Source organism: Camelus ferus, chromosome 9, assembly GCF_009834535.1.
Source record: "Camelus ferus isolate YT-003-E chromosome 9, BCGSAC_Cfer_1.0, whole genome shotgun sequence".
Lineage (NCBI taxonomy): Eukaryota > Metazoa > Chordata > Mammalia > Artiodactyla > Camelidae > Camelus > Camelus ferus.
This window is the reverse complement of record NC_045704.1, coordinates 39,270,247-39,293,309: the sequence shown is the minus strand read 5'-3', so window position 1 is coordinate 39,293,309 and position 23,063 is coordinate 39,270,247. Positions and strand designations below refer to the sequence as shown.

The following is a 23,063-nucleotide window of genomic DNA, read 5'->3' as shown; positions in this document are numbered from 1 at the left end:
TAATTTAAAAAGATGAGTATAAAGGGAATCAAATAGCTGTAAGGAAAGGATTATTAATTATTCCACAGAGGATCAGGAAAAGTCACATGGAAGGAAGGCAATAATTACAAATAAAAAGAGACTTGAGTTTGGTATCCCATTCCAACAGTTACTAAATGCTCAGTCTTGAACAAGATGTTTAATCTAGTTGCCCAGATGTATAGTCATCATCAAAATGGTGATGACAATAACTAACCAAGATGCACATCCTGAGGATTAAATGCCACAATTAAATGAGATACTGTGTATCAAGCATTTAACACCACAACTAAAACTTAAGATGGTATATCCTTCACTGGGGAAAAGAAGCTACAGCAAGATACAAGCCACACTGAAGAAATTATTAATAATTTTGGTGTAGCATGGACAGCCCATAAGTGTGTTAAGTCAATGGCACTGGCATTAGCAGGTCCAAAATGGATTAAATTAAATGGCCAAGATATTTAATAGTGTTGGAAGAACAGTCGTTGTCTGACTTAGTAGCCCTACGTTATTCGTCATTACTCTGAATGAAAGACCTTACTTCCACACCACAAGGAATCAGTGTGTGTGTAGTGAGAGGGCAGTAGTGGCGAGGGTTTATCACGCTAGCGAGAGCGACCAACATCCAAAGATGCTCCGTTGGGGAGTACAGGTGTGTGCGGTGGCGGAGGGTGGTGGGATATGCTCTAGATGATGCTGTTATGGCATCTATCATGAGGAGCTTTTCTCCCATTTTATTAGCCTTTTTTCCCCATAGTTTGGAATCATTTGTCTGCTAAAGAGCTACATTTTTTTTGTTTTAATGCTACCTGTAGGTGAGGAAGGAGCTAGTGAAATTATCATGCTGGCAAGAAAGAGGCAGTCCCCAAGGCAGCCCTTTCCCATGCCCAACTGGATTCACAATTGTGGGCCTGGAAGAAGTCAAAAGAATCTTGACTTCACCATGATACTGGTATTCGGCTAGAGTATGGCAGCCATGAGAAAGATGAATAAATATCTGGTCTATTTTTTCAACTAATTCAGACACATGGACTCATTCCCTCTTCCAGAATGATAGTTTGGGCTGTGAAGAAAAGCAAAATTCTTTTCTTACTTGTTTATTTTTTATTCCATTATGTGTATTTCAAAGCAAGGATTTAATCCTCTCCATATTCAGCCTAACTCGTATATTAAAACTGAATCATATAAGGGGAAATAATATTTGAGAGAATCCTAAGTCTAATGATTAGAAACCTTACAAAGTTAGAAAGGAAGCAGAGGGGACTTGGAACTAAGTTCTGACAGCAGACTTTTTTTTGTTTTGTTTTGTTTTACTGAAGTATAGTTGCTTTGCATCTCTTGGATCTAGCTGTCACTTCTGGCCAAACTGTTTAAACTCTTCATATCATATGTAATGCTACTTCCTTCACGGGTAAAAAAGGAACTAGCAGCACCTGCCTCATTGGTCTGAGGTTTAATGCTATGTTATGATGTCTGATCACAGTCAGAACTTACATATTTTGGTATCTTAGGTCTTTTTTTCTTGTTCCTTTCCTCTCAGATCAGTGCCAAATATGTATTCTTCAGGTAATCTGAGGCACAAAAGTATAGTATGATAGCATAGAAAGAGTGAGAAAGACCATGGAGCAATGAGTCAGAAGAAGTAGCGCTCCAACCTCGGAAAACACGTTGTTATCCTATATTGGGTGGCCCAAAGAGGCCTCACTGAGAAGTGATTTTTAAGCTGAGAACTAAGTAATATCTGGAGGCACAACATTCTAAGGATGGTAGAAAGCTGGTAAATTGGACTTACAGGAGAGCTTAGTATAAAGAAGACACAGAAGGCCAGCATGGTTAAAACTTGGAGAGGTAGAGTGACATCAACTCCAGCAAAGAAGCTACATCTTTAATAGCAGCCACAACTAGAACACCCAACTGATAACATTTAGGGTAATCCACCATCAGTTTCCAAGATGTACTGGTCTTCCACATAGGCCAAATGGCCATGGTGAATAGATGTGATGGATATTACTGGCCCTGGATGAGATCTTGGTTGTGGCTCTAATCTCTACAATTCATCCAAAAATGCAGGAGTGCTTTTACTTTACTTTTAACATAGAAAAAAAGCTGTGTATTTTTTGTTCTTGGAATTAACTACAATTGTTTTTAAAAAAAGGCTCATGAGAAAATGGATATCTAGTTAGGATCACATTTTCAGCCTGGTCTCAAGTGTTTATACATTTAAAATTTATTTAACAGGCAATCTATAGCTAGTTAATTAGATAGCATGCTTAATATCTCATTTTCTTTAGTTGTATGGGTAAATGCTAATTAAATTCCTGAGCATTCCTCACAAGTGTAATGTAATAAGAGGAACATCGTCTCACACTTATTGGTTCTGCAGATTTGAATTAATTATATTGCAAGTAGATTTATCTTTCATATATTTATACCTCAATAGGTGCTCTTCCCCGACAATCATGGGGGATTTAATTTCCATACCACCACCTTATTAATTCTAAATTAAATATGTTCAGTAGGAGTTTAATACTTGCTGAAGCTCCAGTTAGTGATACTTCTTCCCCACATCTGGATTTTGAAATTCATTTTGCCTTATGCTGCTACAAACAATAGGGGCAATTAGTAAGGTAATACCAAAGACTACAAAATGTAATCTGGAGACAAGCCAAGGAATCTACTACTGTGCTTCATCAGCATCTTGGGGGAAATTCTGGCAGTTTGGTCGACCATCATCCTTCTTTTCTACCTCTGGACATGAGATGATACTTTTACAAATAGCAAAATACATATTTGTGTCTTTCACTTTCATCCATTTTTTTCCATTGTCACTGATGCAGCTGCCTTAATTCCAACATGATCATCTCTCACCTGAATCAATTTAAAAGCCTTCTCCTCATACTCTACATGTCAAGTCTAGCCTTCTTCCATCCTTTCCACACACAGCCACCAGAGTGATCTTCCACATATCCAAATTATGAGCCTGTCATTCATCTCCTGAAATGCTTTATTTCTCCAATATAGCACAAATTCTTTATCAATGACAGGGAACATCTTCCTGATTCCCCTGCAATTTCTTTCTTCACCTGTGTTCCCATTACTCTCTAAACCAGACTGTTACACGAAATTTCCAGTGCACAAATGCTTCCAAGTGTCCACTTGGACTTTCCCTTCCCTTTCCTAGCTAACTCTCATCCATCACTCAAAACCCAGTTGTATGCTGATAGAGTGAAGAGTTAAATATTTGTGTTGACTTTGAATTATCTAATGCCGAATCTATTTTATTTTCCTGGGACCATGGCTTCCAGGATATAGATTGTGAAAAGAATGGGAAACTTATCCATTCTCTCATGATTATTTTCTCTTTAATGTGTTCCCAGAGAACTTCCCTCCAGCATAGGAATGACCACACATGTCCTGTTTCCTAATTTGTCACTCCCCTTGAATCCAGAGGCCATCTTATAAGAATTTCATACATTTATTCAATATTCATTTACTGAGTCCCTACTGAATACTAGGAACTATGCATGCTGACTGCTGGAGAAAACATGTATCACATTATAGAAAGGAAGCAATGAATAAACTGACAAACAAGAGGCATAAGATTAACTCCATACAAACCATTGGATAGTGCTTAAGAGTAAACACTGTAAAGTCAGAATGCTGAGCGAGTTCTTTAACAGTTCTGAGCCTAAACTCTTCATCACAAATAGGAGCAGGGAAGTGCTCAGTGGTTCTATGGGGAAATAAAATAACCCTGGTAAAGCGCCTGGAAGATCTACTCACCCAAGCTACTTCAGAAAGTGCCTACCTCAACCACCTGATGAGTTTGGGAAACATTAGATTTTAACAAAGGTAAGTGAGTGTACACGGTAGGTACCCATAAATGTGAGCTCTTATCATGATAAACAATTTTCTTAGACTATAAATGAAAAAACAAAATTCAATGTTTTCTTGCAAGGCAAATAGTGTATAACAAATAAAACAATGCTTGTCCTTTCATTTACTTATCAATAAATAATAAAGGCATAGGACATATAAATAAACAAGAAAAAAAATTATGTAGAGCCTGCAGTTTCATCAATAAATCATGCATTTCTCCCAGGTTGATAGAGAATTTACATTTTATTTGGTGATATTGATGATTGTGATAGCCTGAATATTTTGAAGAAAATTACAGTTAGGTATTTCAAAGGGAATTACTGTGAATGAAATGATAATAATTTATAAAAAGAGCTAGGAGAGGAAAAAAAGGAAGATTGCTTTCAGACTAGTTTTCCCCAATAAAGCTATACCTGGCCTTTCGCTATTGTAAAGTAACTTTTTCAAGGGTTATTGTACTTAACACTGAGGCCTAGTAAAAAGGTAAAGGCCTGCACTGTAATGAAAGAGGAAACAGAAACTTAAAGAGAAGGAAAAGGACTCACCAAAAGTCACAGAAATAGAGACAGAACTGGGGCTACCACTCTGTGCTTCTATTATTTAACTCAAGGCTATTTCCACTCCACCATTCCTATGCTTTCCACCCTCACAAGCTCTTTGGAAAGTATCCATTTCAGCCATCTGCTGAGTTTGGGAAACATTTGGGGCTTATGAATTTAAATAATTTAAATAGTAAGACTCTCCTGTCTTAGCTTTTACTAAAGACATTATTCAGAATTTAAAACAACAAAAAAGCCCCTGTTTATACTTAATAAGAAGATAACAGTGCTTTATGTCCTTTGATAAGTGATTTTTCATGTTGTTTGCTGACAGATTTGTTGTAGAGAGGAGATCCTGGCATTTGAGTATGGAATCACAGGGCTCACTGTTCTTCAACAACTGAAGGTCTCTTTAAGGTCAGGAAGACTCCTCCTCTCCTGGTCACTCTGTCTGCATCAATGATTTTAGATTATCAATTGTCTTCAGCGCTTCTCTGATTTCTTTTCCATCTTCCTGGAATCGGGCTAATGTCTGTATTCAATCTCTCCAAGATCCATTTCTTGGCTTGGTTTATTCAGTCCTCCCCCATCTCTAAATCATGTCTGGTTCACAGTATTTCACCTGAGGCCATCCTTGCCTTTACTCAGCTTCAGTTTCTCCCTGGTCTAAATTAGGCATCATCATTCTGTAAATCCAAAATGAGTCAAGAGTCTTTGTGGGAAACTTCAGATGCTTCATGTATTGAGAATGAGGGGAGAGGAGAAATAAAATCCTTTGTCCTGTCAGCCCTGTGACTAGAATCAATGGAATGCTTGAGGTATCAATCACATCCTTGATATTATCATTCTTCTTTTAATATATACTCTAAGATCCAGATAATATAAACTAGCATATGCGTTTAAGCCAGTGGTTCTCAAACTTTACCGTGCATCAGAATCATCTAGAGGATCTGTTAAAACACAGATTACTGGGCCCTTACTCCAAGGGGCTCTTATACAGTAGGTCTGGGTGGGACCTAAGAATTTGTATTTCTAAGAAGTTCTCAGGTGATGTGGATGCTGCTGGTCTAGTAGATCCTACTCTAAGAACCGCTTTACTCAAGATAACTTGATCTCTTTCAGCTCTATGACTTACGGTCCTCATCTGAGATATCTTTGAACTCTATCACCATCATGTCAAAGCAATCCATCCACTCAAACTCATTAAATACTGTCTCCACTCATAATTATTTACTGAACATGTATTAAGATCCTAGTATGTATTAGGCACTGAATTTGGTCTATGGCCACAGGAGGATTAGATTACAGACATTCTTAACCTCTCCTGCTAGAAAGGACTGATATCTTCTTCCTCACAGCTGAAACTACTGCCTTCTACTATGTTGTGACTCAAAGGATTGTCCTTAGACCTGTCATCACTTGGACCTTGACAGAAATGTAATCTCAGACCCTGCCTCAGAAGTACAAAATCAGAATCTGCATTTTTTTTACGACCCTCGTTGATTCATATGCAAATCTGAACTTGAGAAGTATTTATTAACTATACTATGAACTTCCATAGATCAGAATCCAGGTTGTATTCACTTGTGAATCTCCTAAAATAACCTAGCAAAATGTCACACCCTGTGATGAAGGAAAAAGAGAGAAGAAGCAGGCAAAGATCACTGCCACTTTGTCAAGATTTACTTAGTGTGTGTAAAGCTTTAGCACTGTGCCTGACACAAGCTCATTTAATCTTTACAACTGAAAATAACTAATGATGACTTGTTGTATTGAATCAAATTGACTTCACTAGAGTTTATTCTGGAATAAAGGCAAATTGCATATATCCCATTAAAATTGTAGACGCAGTAGAAGATATTTAAAATCCTTATACAAAAGACATTGCTTTCAAAATTACATTTTGTTCTCTTAAACAGCATAGTAGTTATTACTGGCAATAACCATCTTTTATTGAGCAGTTTGTTAATAACACTGTTAGGTGTTTTATTTGAGAGGGTTTTGTTATCATGGTTAATTGAGGAAATGGTATTATTTTCCCTGTTGTTTAATAATGAAAGTAAAAGGACAGACCCAAGATCATGCAACTTTAGGTGAGAAAACAAAATAATAAAATGACCAATATATGAATGCATCAAAGGAAATTTCATTTTCTTGGCTGATTAATATTCAGTGTCAAGGAACCTATGGAGGACCATTTAATTTTTACTATTCTATAAGATAATCTTTTATCTAAAATCCTGGTTATAGATACCCTCCCCATTGCATTCATTTCCTTAAGAATAAGCTTCATAAGACATATATATATGTAAGTCACTTGTGTCTCAAGTATCACATAGCTCAATAGTTATTAGTTCTTAATGAGGATGGGAGGATGGTGTTGGCCTCCTAGGGACATATGGCAATGTCTAGAGATATTTGTGGTTGTCACACTGAAGATGGTTGTTCTACTGGCATACAGAAGAAAGAGACCAGGGATGTTGTTAAACATTCTTCTATGCACAAGACACCTATTCTCAAAATGTCAATAGTTCTGAGGTGGGACACTATGATCTAACTTAATGCATTACACAGAATAGATATAAGACAGTATTTATTGAATCAAGTAATTTGACAGCAGAAAAGAGCTTCTGAAGGAATACAACATGAATAAATTAATAGAGAGTTTAAATGACTTGATCAAAGACACAGATAAGTGCTAGAGTCATAACTTAAATCTACCTTCTAGCTTAATGGCTTATGCCTTATCCATGATAGGACACACAAACACACAGTTCTAATAGACACTGATGTTATCTTTCATTATGATACATCACCTCTCTGAAACCACACTATAATGTATGGTTGTGATTAAACCAGGTATGTTTTGGAGTCAGATTATTTGAGTTTTAATCTTGATTCCACTACTTACTCATTTGATGACTGTCCAAATTCTCCTTTTCCTCCTCCTCTTCCTCTTTCTTGTTTTTCCCTCAGGATCATGACCTGTTAAATGGGGATACTAACAGTTCAGTCTTCAGAACACAATAAAACTCATAACATTGTTTCTGACACATAAAAGTAACAAATACTTATTGAGCACAAACTTTAGGCTATTTAATGTGACCAATGTACCAAATACTTCTTGTGCCCAGTGCGTATCTTCACTGTGAACTTTTCAATTCCAGCCTTGGCTATGGACAGTGGAATGCAACAGCATTAAGGTGCAAAGGATTTAAATAAACCTCGGATAGCCTTTGAGTAATAGAGCAGCAGCCAGTGGGTAAAACTCGTATTCGGTCTTTTGAGCTGACAATTCTGAAGCATATTCTGCTCAGCTCCTCAGAGCCCTAGCTGCAAACAATGTAGACCAACTTAATACCACATCTTTGAATTAGATTTTCCTCCTTCATTGACTGTTAATCCTTTTCTTCTACTATTATTCTTTGGAATCACTTCTCAAATAATAACCTACTGTACAAAAGCCCTTATCTCAGAAAAGCTTTATAGAAAAAAAAAGGGGGGGGTGGGCTAAGAAAGCAAGGCTGCACCTTTTTCTTTTTACCATATTAGAATTCAGACCTGATGACTTAAGCTTATTGAATGCTGCAGACAGCCATGAATCGGAAAAATGCTGTAACATGGCTGAGGGCAATAGCAGCAGCCCTCATGCTTATATTATGAAGCCTGTTTTGTTTTACTAAAGGAAGAAAACTTGGAGACACTGCAAATGCAGGTATTGATGAACACCCCTGTATTAAGTGTCACACAAAACTGTAAAAACACACACACATGCACACATTATTTCCCCACCTATTTAGCAGAAAGAATAATAGAAAATACCCATTTCTAGGAACAGAAGAAGACACTGTATAACAAAAAATATCAGGTGTGTGTAACTAGTACACAAGTAGTAAAACCCAAGTTTTCCATGCTTCAGTCACTTTTGTACGATTGTGTGCATAATATTTGTGTATTTTCCTCCTTACAATGGTGACTGGGGAGCATTTATTTGTCCATTTGCTGCGAGTTTTAGCCTAACAATACAAGTTTTTCCTTAGGTAGACTGAAAAGCAGCATAATTAATTCATAAAGGAACCCAGATTTTGTTTATGCTCACTGATTTTCAGGAAGTTCCAAGGTCATTGAGAACAAACATCTCTTCACACTCAGCCATAACTTAGGGAAATGGTATGGCCAGACCATCATCCCATGTCTGGCAAGAATGCGCTTAACCAGTGTCAAATAAAATAGATGTATCTTCTTGCAGAATATTGGTGGGAGGATAAAAATATTCAACATCAACAAAATCCAGACCTTGCAATTAATGTTAAGTTTTGGAAATGTGATTTTAAAAAGCTTCTTAAAATTATTTATTGTAAGAACATGTTTCAGAAATTATAATAAAAATCACAGACTTTGGTTTGATTTAGAAAAGTTTGACTTATGAGCACAAAACAGAAATACACCAATGGCAATACTCATCTGGTTCTTTACTGATCATTAATAAATATTTGGAAACTGAAAATCAGCTGTGTTTGAGCCTAAACTTTTTTAGAAGAATGTTGACTTTTGCAAAATTAAGGAAAGAAACTTATAAGATAAAATCAGACAGTTGATGAGTGCCTAGCCTGAAAGAAATCTGGAAGAATTATCTGGCCTGTTTATCTCATTTCATTTTACAGGTGAGAAAGCTGAGTCTACCAAATAAGAAAGTGACTTTCTTGAATTGACAAGAGATGGACTGGGACTAGTACTCAGGTCCTCAGTGTCCCACTTCAGTGTCTTTTCTGTTACACCAAACCTACTAGGTTAACCCGAGACACTAAGCAGGCAACTTTCCATCACCCTCTGCTGCTCCTTTACCCTAACTCCATCCTCACCCTTCCAGCTTTCCACCCAAATCTTCCCTACTACTCATACTGCTGTCCACTGCTGTGTAGAACACTTGCTTAAAGACCATTTCACAAACCCACTTACAGGAAATTGCAGGGCTGAATGTTTCAGAGATGCCTCAGGGATATATTTGGTTATTGAGGCTCTGAGAAGCATGGACTGCATTCTTTTGAAATGGACTAATGATGACAAGCTTTTACTGAAGAGGCATTTTCCTCCTTGAGAGCTTAACTGCAGGAGGTATGTGAAATACGGAAGGATTACTTCATTTGGTTTATTTATTTATTCAGTTTTTTTACAATCTGTGGCCATTGCCTCCTCTCATCAAACTCTGACCTACAGATTCAATTAGAGAGCTTTCCTGGAAGTTTGCTCTTTCTGGAGGTTCACCTGCAGGGTAAGAAAGAATATATGTTGGCCAGAAATCAGAGACAGTGCAAACATCCTCTGCTCAAATTACTTTGAGTCCATATTTCTATTAAATTTCCAGTAAAGTGTGCTCAATAAATCATAGCATTTGAAATTAATTGTTTCAATGAGGCATTTAATTTTGCACAATCCATTGCTCTGGGTGTATATTAGCTAAATATTTATGAGTTAGTTATTTCCAAAGCAGTCAGATTTGTTAAGGACAGAAGATAACCATCTCCCTGTATGATTTGCTAAAGATTCTTTTTTCTAAGTGATTACTAAAATGTCAAAATTGTAAAGAACATTTGTGCATTTTACACAAAATGAAGTATAATGTGTTAGATTTGCAATTAATGTTCCTGGTTGTTTCATAAAGCATGACAGTTTAACGCTATCTTAGACATCGCTATCCATCAAGTTCCTAGAGCTCAGCAATTAAGTGTGTCCTTCTGCAAGCAAAATGTTGATCGTAGGGACACAGTCAAACAAACTAAACCTGAAGTAGTAACCCCACTCAACACTCTGAACAAGCAACGAGGTGTACTTATCATAAAGTATTTCAAAAATAAAAGAAGTAAGGAAATAATTGTGCACAAATGTATCCTTTGCCAGCCATTGATAGTTGGTAGACATATAATAGAAAACATAAGGCAAAGTTAAAGGGTTCTTGGTAAATCTGGTATAAACTTCTGCTGGTAGCTCCTTCCTGAAATTACAGAGGTCATAGCTCTTTTCTCATTCCTTCTCTTTTCTCTCACTGTAAATTCGTCTAAGGTGATCAAAATGTTGTCTGTCCAACACTCTAATTTATATTGAGAAATATTTACTATCTGGACTTGAATACATGTTTAGGAATTGATGGTTGGGGGGTGTTTTAAAAGGGTGGATGGACAAAATCATGGAAAAAAGATAAAGGTAGATAGTGAATTAGAAATTGGTGGCAAAATCATCACAAAAATTTGGAAGGGGAAAAAAAAAGCATCTCTCATGTGCATAATTCAGACTGTCAATTCATAAAGGTGGACATAAAAATTTACCTAGAAAAGCAAATTTTAAAAGCCAATAATAGTGTTTAAGTTTCAGAATAAAAAACCTGACAAGAGCTAGAAAGGTTTCGAATTTCTTTTCTCTCTTCTGCAGAGTCAGAGATATTTGATCACCACTGACAAAATGGTTTGAAATATCTTACACATTCTTGAAAGATGAATGTGCACTTGTAAACATGATCTGAATGCCAGGATATTTTAACTTTTGACCTGTGCAGTTCTTTCTAATAGTGAGAGTTCCCACTACCACCTGTATAGAAACTCAAGGTACATTCTAACTTTCTCCTTCCTTTTATTAACCACATAAAAGTGATTATTAATTCATATCAAATTTATTTCCTAAAGTAATTTCCCATTTGCCCTCTCTTTATCCCACAAGTAGTACCATTGTTCAGATCTTTATTATTTTCTTGTGTCAATTTTTCACCCAGTCTTTTACAATACCCTCCTAACTAATCCCTTTATCACCTCATTTACCACTATTCCTCCATCTAGGCTACCCATGGTACCGGAATAGCCTTTCTAAAATGCCAGAATAATTTTCTCAAAACCTTCAACTGACTCCTCAAGGATAACAAAGTCACATGTGAAAAGTTTAGCATGATGTAAAAGAGCCTCTGAAATTGGCCCTACCTCTCTACCCTCCTCCCCCACCATTTATCTGCCCACTCTGTGTTTAAGGTAACAGAACTTGAGAAGTTTCTTAGCTCTCCCTTGATCCTATGCATTCATACCTTTTCAAAGTATAATTCCTCTGCCTTGAATTCCTTCTCCTCATTCTTGTTTACCTGGTGAGTTCCTTCTTAACCTTTTGGATTTATCTCATACATTACATTTGTCAGCTATGAAGTACTTACTGATCCTGAACACACTGTAATTCCTCTCTCTCCCTCTCCTCTCTGTCTCTCATTTATCTTGTCCCCTTTTGTACCTATCTTTATTGTCTTTATTGTGATACCCACACAGACCTCTATTTCTTATAAATTGTAAAACCACAAGCAAGTCACTTAATTCGTCTGAAAACCTTTTTTTTTAATCCATACATGCTACAATACATGACTTAAGTTGGTTACCTTATTTAAAGACCAGTGATCATGCATTAAAGCACTAAGTAAGGTGTCTGTGATATGAAGTAATCATTATTAGTGTTAACTTTGGTAAATAAAAGAAAAGCCATTATTATTAAATTCCTCTCAGTCTCCCTTGAAACTCATTTTTCTTTCAAAGTGAAATAAGTATTTAACTGTTCACATTTCCTAAAATAATATATATTTTAGGAAAGATATCATTTTAATATTTTGCATATCAGAAAAGATACATGGCCATCTCCTTGCTATAAATAGTAATGCTTATATGTTTAATAGTATTTAATCTATCATGACCTTTGAATATTATTCCATTTCTTAAAGGAAAAAATGGTATCTGTTGTTTAGTCTGATATCTGTAGTGATTAGAACTAAGCTACATATCTCACTCTACATAAGAATTTTTTTAATTCATTTCTTCATCCATTCATCCATCCACCCAACCATCTACTCACCTATATATTAATCAAAATACATTCATGTATTTGTGTAGGGCACAGTTTTTTGACTTTTAGATACATTAGAAAACATCTAAAATGTCCAGTCCATATTCTTGGCTACAAAGTGGGCATGATAATTAAAGTGAGAATGCATCTAAATTTCTTATTGCCCACATCATTTATTTAGAAATTGATCTCTCTTTAACTGCAGTTGTGTTTTCTTCCTTACTCAGCTAAAATCTTTATATATAAATATATTTATACCAGAGATATAATGAGCACTATAATATTTAAATTTAGTATGAGCTAATTATTAATTAACTCATTAAGCAAAACTTAATTTAATGACAATGATGTGGCTGACATCTTACTAGGTACTGAAGATTAAAAGCTGAATAATACACGGTCTCTTCCCTGAAGCATCTTCCAGGGAACTTTGGGAGGTAAATAGCTTGTTATACAATTGTTTAATTTAATTCAGTATGTTACATGAGAGGTATATATGTGGTGTATGTGTGGGTGAGGCAGTAATAAACTCTTCTTACAAGGGTTAGGGAAGTCCGTCCAGAAGGAAACATGTTTCATCTGGGTCATGCATCTGGATTTTGAATGAATGAGAGTTTTCCAGACAGGCAAAGTACCAGAAAAGGATATTACATATACGTTTATGGAACTTAGAACTTTAGAAATTTTAAAATTCTAAATTTTAGAATTTAAAAATTTTGTGGTACACATGTGGTACTATGAACAAAACATTATTTTTAAACTTATCAAAAATTCTTTAAAAAAATCACTTAGAAACCCATTAAAATATTTATATGCATCATCTAGCTTGGTATAATAGAGAAAGCATCTCTGCCTTCAATAATGATAACATGTATAAAAAGTTGAGAAACTTTCATGACCTATGTGAGTTACATTTCCCCCATCTAAGCCTTATTTTCAAAAATCTGATAAAAAAGCTTTATAGTGACACTTAACTTGCTTAACTTTCATCAGAATTAAATGAGGCAATCTACGGAAACCATTCATAAAGTGCAGCATCAAAGTGAGCATTAAATGAATGTCAGTCCCCTTCTCCTCACTGCTTACAAGCAATACCAAGTGGAATTCATTACTAAACAACCATTAAAGTATGTCCCCAGGAATGTTACTTGAAAATAACTGTTCTTCTTATTCACGTGTACTTCATACCTTTTATATCCTAGATTAAACTCACATTCAAGACCTCACATTTAGTTAAGGTCTTGGTAATTTTTGGTTGGAAGACAAACAGGTTATCTTAGACTTCAGTGGACCAATATGTCACCAATGATTTTAAGGAGGAGAGTAGCTGTAAATGCAATTGTGATGCTAATTTCCTCAGTGTTTAGCAGTATGAGGTATAAACTTATGGGTGGTTAATGAAGTTAGATTTCTGGATGGAAATTATAGGGTAGATAACCAAAGTAAAATATTCTGAATCATCAGTCAGGGAAAAATTAGTTTTATTGTCATCGTAATGTGAAAGGCAACTTTGGCCTTACAGGATCACAGCCCTCTAAGGAGAGGCTGACAGTTGTTTATCTCACAAACACACAGAGCTCACCCAGCCTTTCACCTTTCCACACTCTTTCTGTCAACAGCAGACATTTATTATCTGCAAGAAGAAAGAGATTACCTTAAGCATGCTTTTACTATGATTAATGTGAGAAATAATCATTGAAGGGTACAGTTTCACAAAGGAAACAAATGTCTGTCTTTATGGATTATTGAAAATCATAATGTTTCATCTTCTGTATGAAAATGAAACGATCAAATACCAGTTCGCAGTATTCAAAGGAAAATAGATACCATTTAGATATAGTCGGTGTTCATCCATAAAGCAGGCAAAGCATTATACAGTGTTCATGTGTGCATTAAGACTATTGAACAAGATGCATTGTGCTGTAGAGGACAGAATTGGAAGCAGAGTTGAGCAGACCTTCGAGGTCTCGATACGTCAGTAGACATAAAATGGCATGGTATTAAAGAAAAACCTTTATATTTATAAAGCCCTTCACACCCCTTATTTCATTTCACCCTCTTAAGGTTCAGATAAAAGTGGGTACTTTGCAGCACATCCATTTTATCACCTAGTCCTGGCTGCTGTCACTATCTTCAAGACATATCCTGAGTCCATCTACTCTGTGTCTCCATTAATACCACCTCAGCCAAAGACTCCAGCTCACCTGGAATACTACATTAGTCTTCTAACTAGTCTATTCAATTTGAATTGATGAAATCTATTCTCCACATGAAAGCTAGAGTAATACTTTTAGAGTGTAAACTATACCACAGCACTCCACTGTTTAGCTGGTGGCTTTGCACTGAACTTAGAATAAAACCTATATTCTTAATTAAGGTCTAATAATTTATCTGACTGGAGTCAATGCGCCCATGTCTTTGCACCTAGTATACAGCTCTTGATCCAGTGAATGATTTCTGCTCCATCCTAAGCCTTATAGAAGATCTTCAGGGTTCAACTAATAGTCATTTCTAGTCCCTGTATGTATTTTCTAACTGCTTCCTTAAGGTCCTTTCAGCTTGTACTTATCATCCAGGTTTCAAAGTATGTGTTTTAGTTTTTCTATGGTGACATCCTACTTTCAAGTACTAAAAATATCTGCCTGTTATCTAATGCTGTATAACAAATCACCACAAGATGCAGTGGCTTAAAACAGAAACAACAGAGACCAGGGAGGCTTCAAACATAGAAAGATCCTGAACTCATCTCCTCCCACAGACACAACAATCTGCAACTATGTATGGAATAGTTCCTTGCAAAGGGACTTGAAAACTGATGAATAGAGTTCCCACAACAACTGGTAAAAAGACAGCATTGAGATGTGAAGGACAGAGATTCTGATCTCAAGGGAAAACAAACAAACGCCCCAAGTATGATGATCCACAATTAGAAAGGATCACACAGGTACTTTTATTTTTTCTCAGGAGCAAGGGATTCAAGCTCCATATTAGGCACTCCAAACTCCTGCACATAGGGAGATGAGCCCCCAAATACCTGGCTTTGAAAACCAATAGGGAATATATCTTGGAAAACTATAGAACAACAGGGAGCAAAAAAAATCTCAAACAGCTTGCATGCAGATTCATTCAACCCCCAAACCAGTACAAAACTATCAGATTGAAAAGCACGTGGACCACAGGTGAAGGGACCTACATCCTAATCTTGAAGCATCTGCTGCTAGAGAGGCAGGAACTAGTTGGGATGCTCCCCAGGGACGAAAAAACTGGTGGGAGCCATTTTTGCCATCTCAGGCTACTTTGCTAATGCCAGCACTGGTGGGTGCCATTTTGGAGTTCTCCTTCTAACCCGTTAGCACCAATGGGTGTGCCCCACTGAGAACCCTGCCCACCCCTTCACCTCAGCCAGTCCTCATAGCTAGCTGGGTGATACATCTTCTAAATAAGGCCACTCCTTCAAGACTAGGAGAGGTGACTTTCCTAATACACAGAAACAAACACAGAGAATTAGGCAAAATGAGGAGATAGAGAAATATGTTTCAATCAAAAGAACAAGACAAAAACCTCAGAAAAAGAACTAAATTGAGAGGAGATAAACAATCTATGTGATAGAGTTCAAAGTAATGGTCATAAAAATGCTCACCAAACTCAGAAGAATGGATGAACACAGCAAGAACCTCAACAAAGACATAGAAAACATAAAAAAATACCAAAGAGAAGTTACAATTGAACAAAAAAATACACTCGATCAGTTCCCAACATAAGCTCCCCATTCTAAGTCTTTATGTGGACATAATTTTGTTTCTCTTGGATAAATACTTACATTAAAACAGATAGATCATATGGTAGACAACTGTTTAACAGTTTGAGAAACTGCCAAAATGTTCCTCAAAGTAGTTGTATCAGTTTACATTCCAACCAGCAGTGTATGAGGTTCAGTTCTTATTAACAGTTGACATGGTCCTTTTAATTTTAGCCATTTTAGATAGTACACAGTGATTTTTTTATTTGCATTTCTCTAATGACTAATTATTTTGCATGTAATTTCACATGCATTCCTATCCATATATTCTGGGTTCTTTTCTATCCATATAGTTATTTAAATGTTTCAACCACTTTTAATTGGATTGTTTGTCTTATTTGTTCTAAGTGTTTATACATTTAATGTGCAACTCTTTATGAATAAATATCTTTCAAATGTTATTTTTCCAGTCACTGTATCAAAACTGGAGAAGTAAGAAATGCTAGTTAGCATTTACTAAGATCCTGTGCTCAAGCATTGCACTAGCCATTTTATGTACATTATTGGCCTTATCTCTGATGACAAATTACAACCACCAGGAGAAAATGTACACCATACTGATGCTCAGTAGCCATTCAGTTCAATTTAGTCATAATCTCTGGAAACGGAACACATATCTAAGTCTTTTTTAAAAAAATTACCCAGGCATTTTTAATATACCCTCATGGTTCAATGCTGCCAGTAAGGATGGATGAGTTGTTGTTGGTTTTTTTTTTTTACAGATGAGGAAACTGAAATTCAGAGAAGTGATAAAAAAATTGACAGAGGTAAACAGAGAAGAGGAGAGGCTAGGATTCAAGTCAATGTCCATTTACAAAGACTTTGCTTTTATTAGATCTCACTACGCTTACAGTGGGGTAAAAGCTGCTCTGTGAAAGGAAGGAAACACATCTAAGGTCAGTATTAAGAATAGCAGGGGGCATTCAGATGTAGCTAAAAATGTTGCCCAAAGTTGGCCCACAGTAGTCCTTCAATAATTATTTGCTAAATACTGACAGAATGTGGGACGTGACTGTGTCAGGAAGCCTCATAAACAGCTTATCCCCACTCTAACAACATCTTTCCCTTGAAGATTTCCTGGCTGAAGCCTTTCTTGAGTTTAACAAGAAAATAGACTTTTCGCTGTTGTCTCTTCTAATCTGCCCATCACTTGTTCAATCTGTGGAACCCCCCTGACAGCTAGGGAGTCCCATTTGTAGGGCTGGCTGCATAATTCGTTTGAGAGAGAATCCTATTGTACATTAGATACAATTTATCATCTGCTTAAAAAGGTAATTTCAGCACACAGATCCACCTACCAAAAATGCCCCCTCTTCCCTGTCATCCAAATCCTGCCTGTATTTTCACATCCCTCTCCAATTCCATCTCCTTTTAAAAGACTTCTCTGACCCTCTTCAAATCCTGTTGTAATTATTGTCACTGCCACTCACATAGTAATCTATCAGGAGTTGCCTGATAATATCTCTTCTACTATTTTCTTCAACAGCTATTTTATATTCTGCATTATTTTTAATTGTCAGAATATTTATATATCACCCCTCCCTTAATCATTAGATGGAATCTACCCTTGCTGGGTGGTGAGGGCTTGGCCACATATCTATATGTGAGTAGAAAGGTCATGCATGCAAAAGGGGCTGACTTAAACATAACATCAGATCATGTATATCAGGGAACATTTTTAGGGGGAAAATATAGAAAACTGCCCCATGAAATAGATGATTTTAAAAATTTTCAAGGGAAGTTTAAGTTTAGTGACATTGGCTTGACAAATTGGTTGCTGGAGCATAAATTATATCACCATATCTAAGAAAAGAATGGGTCAAACAGATGAAGCATGGAGTTCCAGAGGAGTATATTGTCTAGTCCAGGTTTCAGACCTGTCTCTATTATGAAGATTTAGGGTATCATTTTGAGAGCCTGATGCAACCAACATCCCTTGCTCTGATGCCAGGCATACCAAAGCCCGGCTTCTGATAATGATATGGCTTCTCTTGCAGTTGGTCTATAGGTAGAAAGTCCACCCAAATAAATAACTTCAATGATCACACTATCTTTTTATCTGTTTCTTCAAATGACTTCTAAAACTGTTCATCATCTGTCCCCTATTTATGTCAAGCTTTACTCCCCATCACTTCTGTCATTATTCTATAGCACCACAAGGTCTCTTCTTATTGCCTGAAGATGTTCTGCAATTCACAAATCCAAGCTGTTACCTCAGTCTGAAACATACCTCTATAGTTTAGCTGTATTTCTAGACTATGAGATTACACAAAATGCACTCCTTGATTTTATCCTGAGTGGTGAAGTTCTCTGAGCAGTAAACAGAAGGCAGGCAGTGACAGGATGAGAAAGGATTGGAAGGCAGGGCAAATCCCAAGGGCCACTGTGCACTATAGGTGAGATTCTGTTTTTCCCCACTAAAAAGGGAAAGCCACTGAACAACTCTAGGCAAGGGAAGAATGCAAGTTAGAAGTTCTTTGACTTTCTGTAGAGCACTCTTGGTGTTGTCAACACTTGAGATAAGAAGTTAGTTACAAGGTTGTTGCCACAGCTGGGTGAAAAGTAACAGTAGGCTGAATGAAGACAGTGGTAATAGAGATAGAGAGCTGGTATGGATCTAAGAAATATTTATTAAGTGAACTCAGAGGCACTTAATAATTGAGTATATTCAGAATATCTGGGTTGGAGCTGATGCTGCACAGGACAAAAACAGACCCATTCTCTAACCTTTTACCTTGAAAAGAGAAATTGCACTATTCAAACGCTTGTGAGTCTTCACCAAATACAAACTCAAGTGTTATTTCTTACATTGGTTTCATCAAAGGGTAACAATAACAGTTTCTGATACATCTCTTTCTTTACCATTGTTAAATAAATAGGATGCCTTACATCATGCATCATGTAATCATTCTCACAGATCCTAATGTTCACATCCTTGAGATTTTTAAGTATTGGTTAAATATTTTAACTGTCTAAAGTAATTGGCTTCAAGAACTTGAGCATATCAATATTAATAGAGAAATTAGGCTTTGACGTTCCTTTACAGAAAGAATAATGATAAAAATAAATCCAAGGGGTATAGTGTAATGTGTGCTAACGAGAGAAAGAGTGATGGTCTGAGCCCCATGCTCACTCTACTGTGATGGCTGATTAATGGATGTGTGTGAGCTTTTGAATGAAATGCAGATTCAGGCGTGTCCCAGAAAATGAGATCTATGGTAAAGAAATACGAGGCTCACATGCTCTAATGGCTTGGGTTTCCTCTAGAACTAAGGACTATCAGAGTCTCTCTCCAGTACTCAGTGATTGGGGAGATCAGAGCCTGTCAATCACACTATAAAATGCACAAGAGATGGTTACAAGCATGTGGTTAATTACTCTGACGTGTGATTATACTAAGTCAACAATCAGAGGCCAACTATAGGATTTTGAGGGAAAACTGGTAAAATACTTAAGAATAAAATTTCAGAGGTAGAAAAAGCTTAGATATCATTTAGTTTATTTCTTTCTTTACCCAATAGAGAAATTGAGTCTCAGAGAAAATAAGACACTTACGTAAGATCAGATAAATCATTTAATTTTGAAGTTTAACCATGGTTCTGCCACAAATGCCAAAATATTTTCCTATCTCTTTGTGAAAAGAGCCTCCTTTTTCTGTCACATTGTATATGTGGAAATTAAAATAGAAGACATATTTAAAGGCTATATAAAGGGCTAGAGGCTCAATAAGTGATTATTTCTTCTTTAATCAATCTGATATTGAGGAAGTTATAAGCATTTAACAATGTCTGTTTCACAGTTATTTTTCCTCCAAAACCTCTAGGGAATTTTAATGGGAGGTCCCCTGATATCTGGCATTCCCTCTTTGTCTCATGATTTTACCTAGTTTACAGGACTCCATTCCATATCATTTTCTCCACATCTGTTTTCACTCTTTCTCAGAACCACTAACCCCTTTTACAAGGTGACCACAGGAAGCTCCTTACTGGGCTCTTTGCACCCACTCCTCCCCTTCTCCATAGTAGCTCCAGATAGCCCAGCAAAATGCAAATGTGATCATGACACAGCTGCAAAGTTTGAAATCCTTCAATGCCTCCTCAGTGCTTTACAATATACTCCAAAGTCTTGCTAGTGCACTCTTTCACTAGTTCCTTGCACTCATCTTGCCTTTTCCTTTGTGATTCATCTACTCTGGTCTTTTTGTTAGTTATCAACTCTACAATGCTGCTTACCACCACTAAGTTTCTGCCCTATCTTCTGTCTTCCTGAAATGTATCACCACCCCCACTTCCTTCCCAGTTACCTCCCGAACTTCTTCCTAGATTTTCTTACGTGACAATCCTTCAGTGTCCTATATAGCGTAGGCCAAGTCATTATGTCACATACTCTTACAGAAAAATTGTTTTCCTTTTTAGGAAATAATAATTATACTGTAATTTATTGCTCGTTTCCTTAAGTTCCATGAGTGCATGGACAATACATTTAATTGGGCTTACCGCAATGCTGAATCACGTAAGATACTCAACGTTCATTTGTGTGGCAAACTTTAGAACAAAATAATTTAGGTACAAGGGTCCTAAGATTCTTTTGGTTTGCACCTTAATTATAAGGATAAGAGAATCAAAGTCAAGAGGTATAAAGAGACGTGTCAGAAAGCCAGATATATGGGGACTGTATCTAGGTTTCCTCATCTAACGATGCTTCTCTAGTTCAAGTCCTTACACTTCTTATGTATGTTAGGTGATCTATGTGTTCCTAATAAATTGTCACTACTTTTTGTCTCTTTCCATGAACATTTAGTTAAAGATTATAAAAACAAGGAATGTGGGTGTCCAGTATCTCTTAATATAGAGTTTCTTGATCATATCAGCCAGGTTTCTATTAAAGCTCCCCAAGTAAAAGCCTGCCAGGGCATATTTCAAAGAAAATATTAAATAATATAAGAATGATTTCAGTTTGCAGGTATTTTTTGGTGTGACTCAGAATTCACTTTAGATATTATTATTCCTTACTCATTCCTTTATACCGGCATTTGAATAAGAAAATTAGAAATCATAATACTCCAGAGACAGCTGGGTACATTGGAAAGCAGTTTAGATTCCTTCTATCCTTCAGTTCTTCTTGGCCAGACTCTAACTAACTTCCTTAGCATCTTCATTTATATGTACAAGAAGGATTGGAAAGGTTCACATCTTTCCAATCAGAAGTGCTACATGGATCACTGACTTTGAAAGGGAAGTCAGGTACTCAACCTCTTTCTTCTCTGTCAGGGGAAGGAAAGCCTTTCAATTCCATTTCGAGTTATCTGGAAATTCTTCTCTGCAGCATGTTAACTGGCTGCTTCAAAGAACACTGGTTTAGGGGGGAAAAAAAAGAATAAATGTTCTAGCTGCTGACCATCTACACATTATCACCTTAAGTTTAACCTAATTAGACTGAGTCACTAGTCAGAAGTTTTGACCTCCAGAGAGAACATGTTACTGTCTTCAGTCAACCATATATATATTTCCTACAGAATATTAGATCTTAAGGTAAATTGTTCATACACAGCATGTAGCCTGTGAACACTCTTGACTCAGTCATTGAGGGTGGGGGAAATAATAATCTTTATATTAGTATTCTAATATCAATGCGCATTTTTCTGGTTCTTTAAAATTTACATAGTGTTTTCAAAAACATCATGAGGTCTAGTCAATTAGTAAGGCCTGAAGCCTCAATTTTCTCATTTTTAAAAAGGATAGGGCGACCTGACTATAGAAAGAAGAAGAAAAATGTACCATCTCAAACACTGCAATGCCACAGAAAGGTCAAGGAAGAGCAGAAACATGCACAAGACATAGCCTAAAACAGACAGGGGAATACTGAAGTTCTTTTATGTTATTCCCAAATACGTCACGGAGAAAATGACACCATTTTCCCAGGACAGTGGGTACCTTGTGGCTGGGGCTGTTTGAACAGAAGTTGGGCAAGTCCATGATAGGTTCTTGGAGAAGGAGAGTCTCAACAACTAAAGTAGACAGGGTAACTTCTAAAGCCCAGGCAGGGTTTGGGAAGGAAGTTCCTCCTGGAAATCCTGTCTAGGACGAAAGATCCATCCCCAGTGTTAAACAGGCTTCAGATCAGCCAGCTCTGCTTCCTACAGCTGAGCCTCCTTTACATCTACTCTTTCTCCGAGGGCTCCGTCATGCTTAGAAAACACTGGGTGAGAAAACAAGAGGATTAGAGGAATGGAAAACACTATCATCTGTTGAGTATCATGTCATGTTTTAAGCCAAGTGCAGAACAGATTAGTGCACAGTGCCTTGCACATAGCACACAATAAATGGTAATTATGTTGTTATTGTTGTTGTAATAATTATTATATCCTTCGGTGCCAGTGTTTCTGTAAGCATGGCCCTGCTTAGCCTGCACTGCTTGTTAGGAATGTAGATTCCCAGGGGCCAATCAAGACTTATTCAATCAGACTCTCACAGGGCAAAGCACAACAGTCTATTTTTAATAAATATGATCCTGATTGAAATGAACAGTGGAAAAGCAGCATTTTATATACTAGGCATTTTACAAATTTTGCTTCATTTAATTTCTGTAAAAAAATCTGATTTTACAGAAGAGAAAACAGAGGCCCAAATAGTTCTTGTAAATCCACATACAGTTGATATTCCAAAACAGTTCTGCTTGACCTCAGACCCTGTGTCCTTTCAACAATTTGAAGCAGTGAGTTGTGAAAAAAAAAAAAAAAAAAAAAAAGGTGCTCCTGGGAATGACATTTCTGGGAGGGTCTTGGGTATTTCTTTACCCTCATCACAAGGAGAGGGGGAGAGAAATTAGCAACATTGAGACTGCTCACTGCACTAGTGCTGAGGAAGACACTAATTCAGTGCTCATTAAGGAAGAAAATAATAGCTGGCTCTCTCAATCCCCCACATTTACATGGTAAGCCTTACTTCAAAGTCACCCTGGAA

General features: G+C 36.7%; 1 long non-coding RNA gene across 1 annotated transcript; it reads left to right on the top strand.

The window, feature by feature from the left end:
- Nucleotides 1-5,430: 5,430 nt before the first annotated feature.
- On the top strand, nucleotides 5,431-22,070 carry LOC116666080. The gene is made up of 3 exons (XR_004322954.1): nucleotides 5,431-5,509; nucleotides 10,199-10,205; nucleotides 22,060-22,070. It is a non-coding gene; the product is annotated as an uncharacterized LOC116666080 (long non-coding RNA).
- The last annotated feature ends 993 nt before the right edge of the window (nucleotides 22,071-23,063 follow it).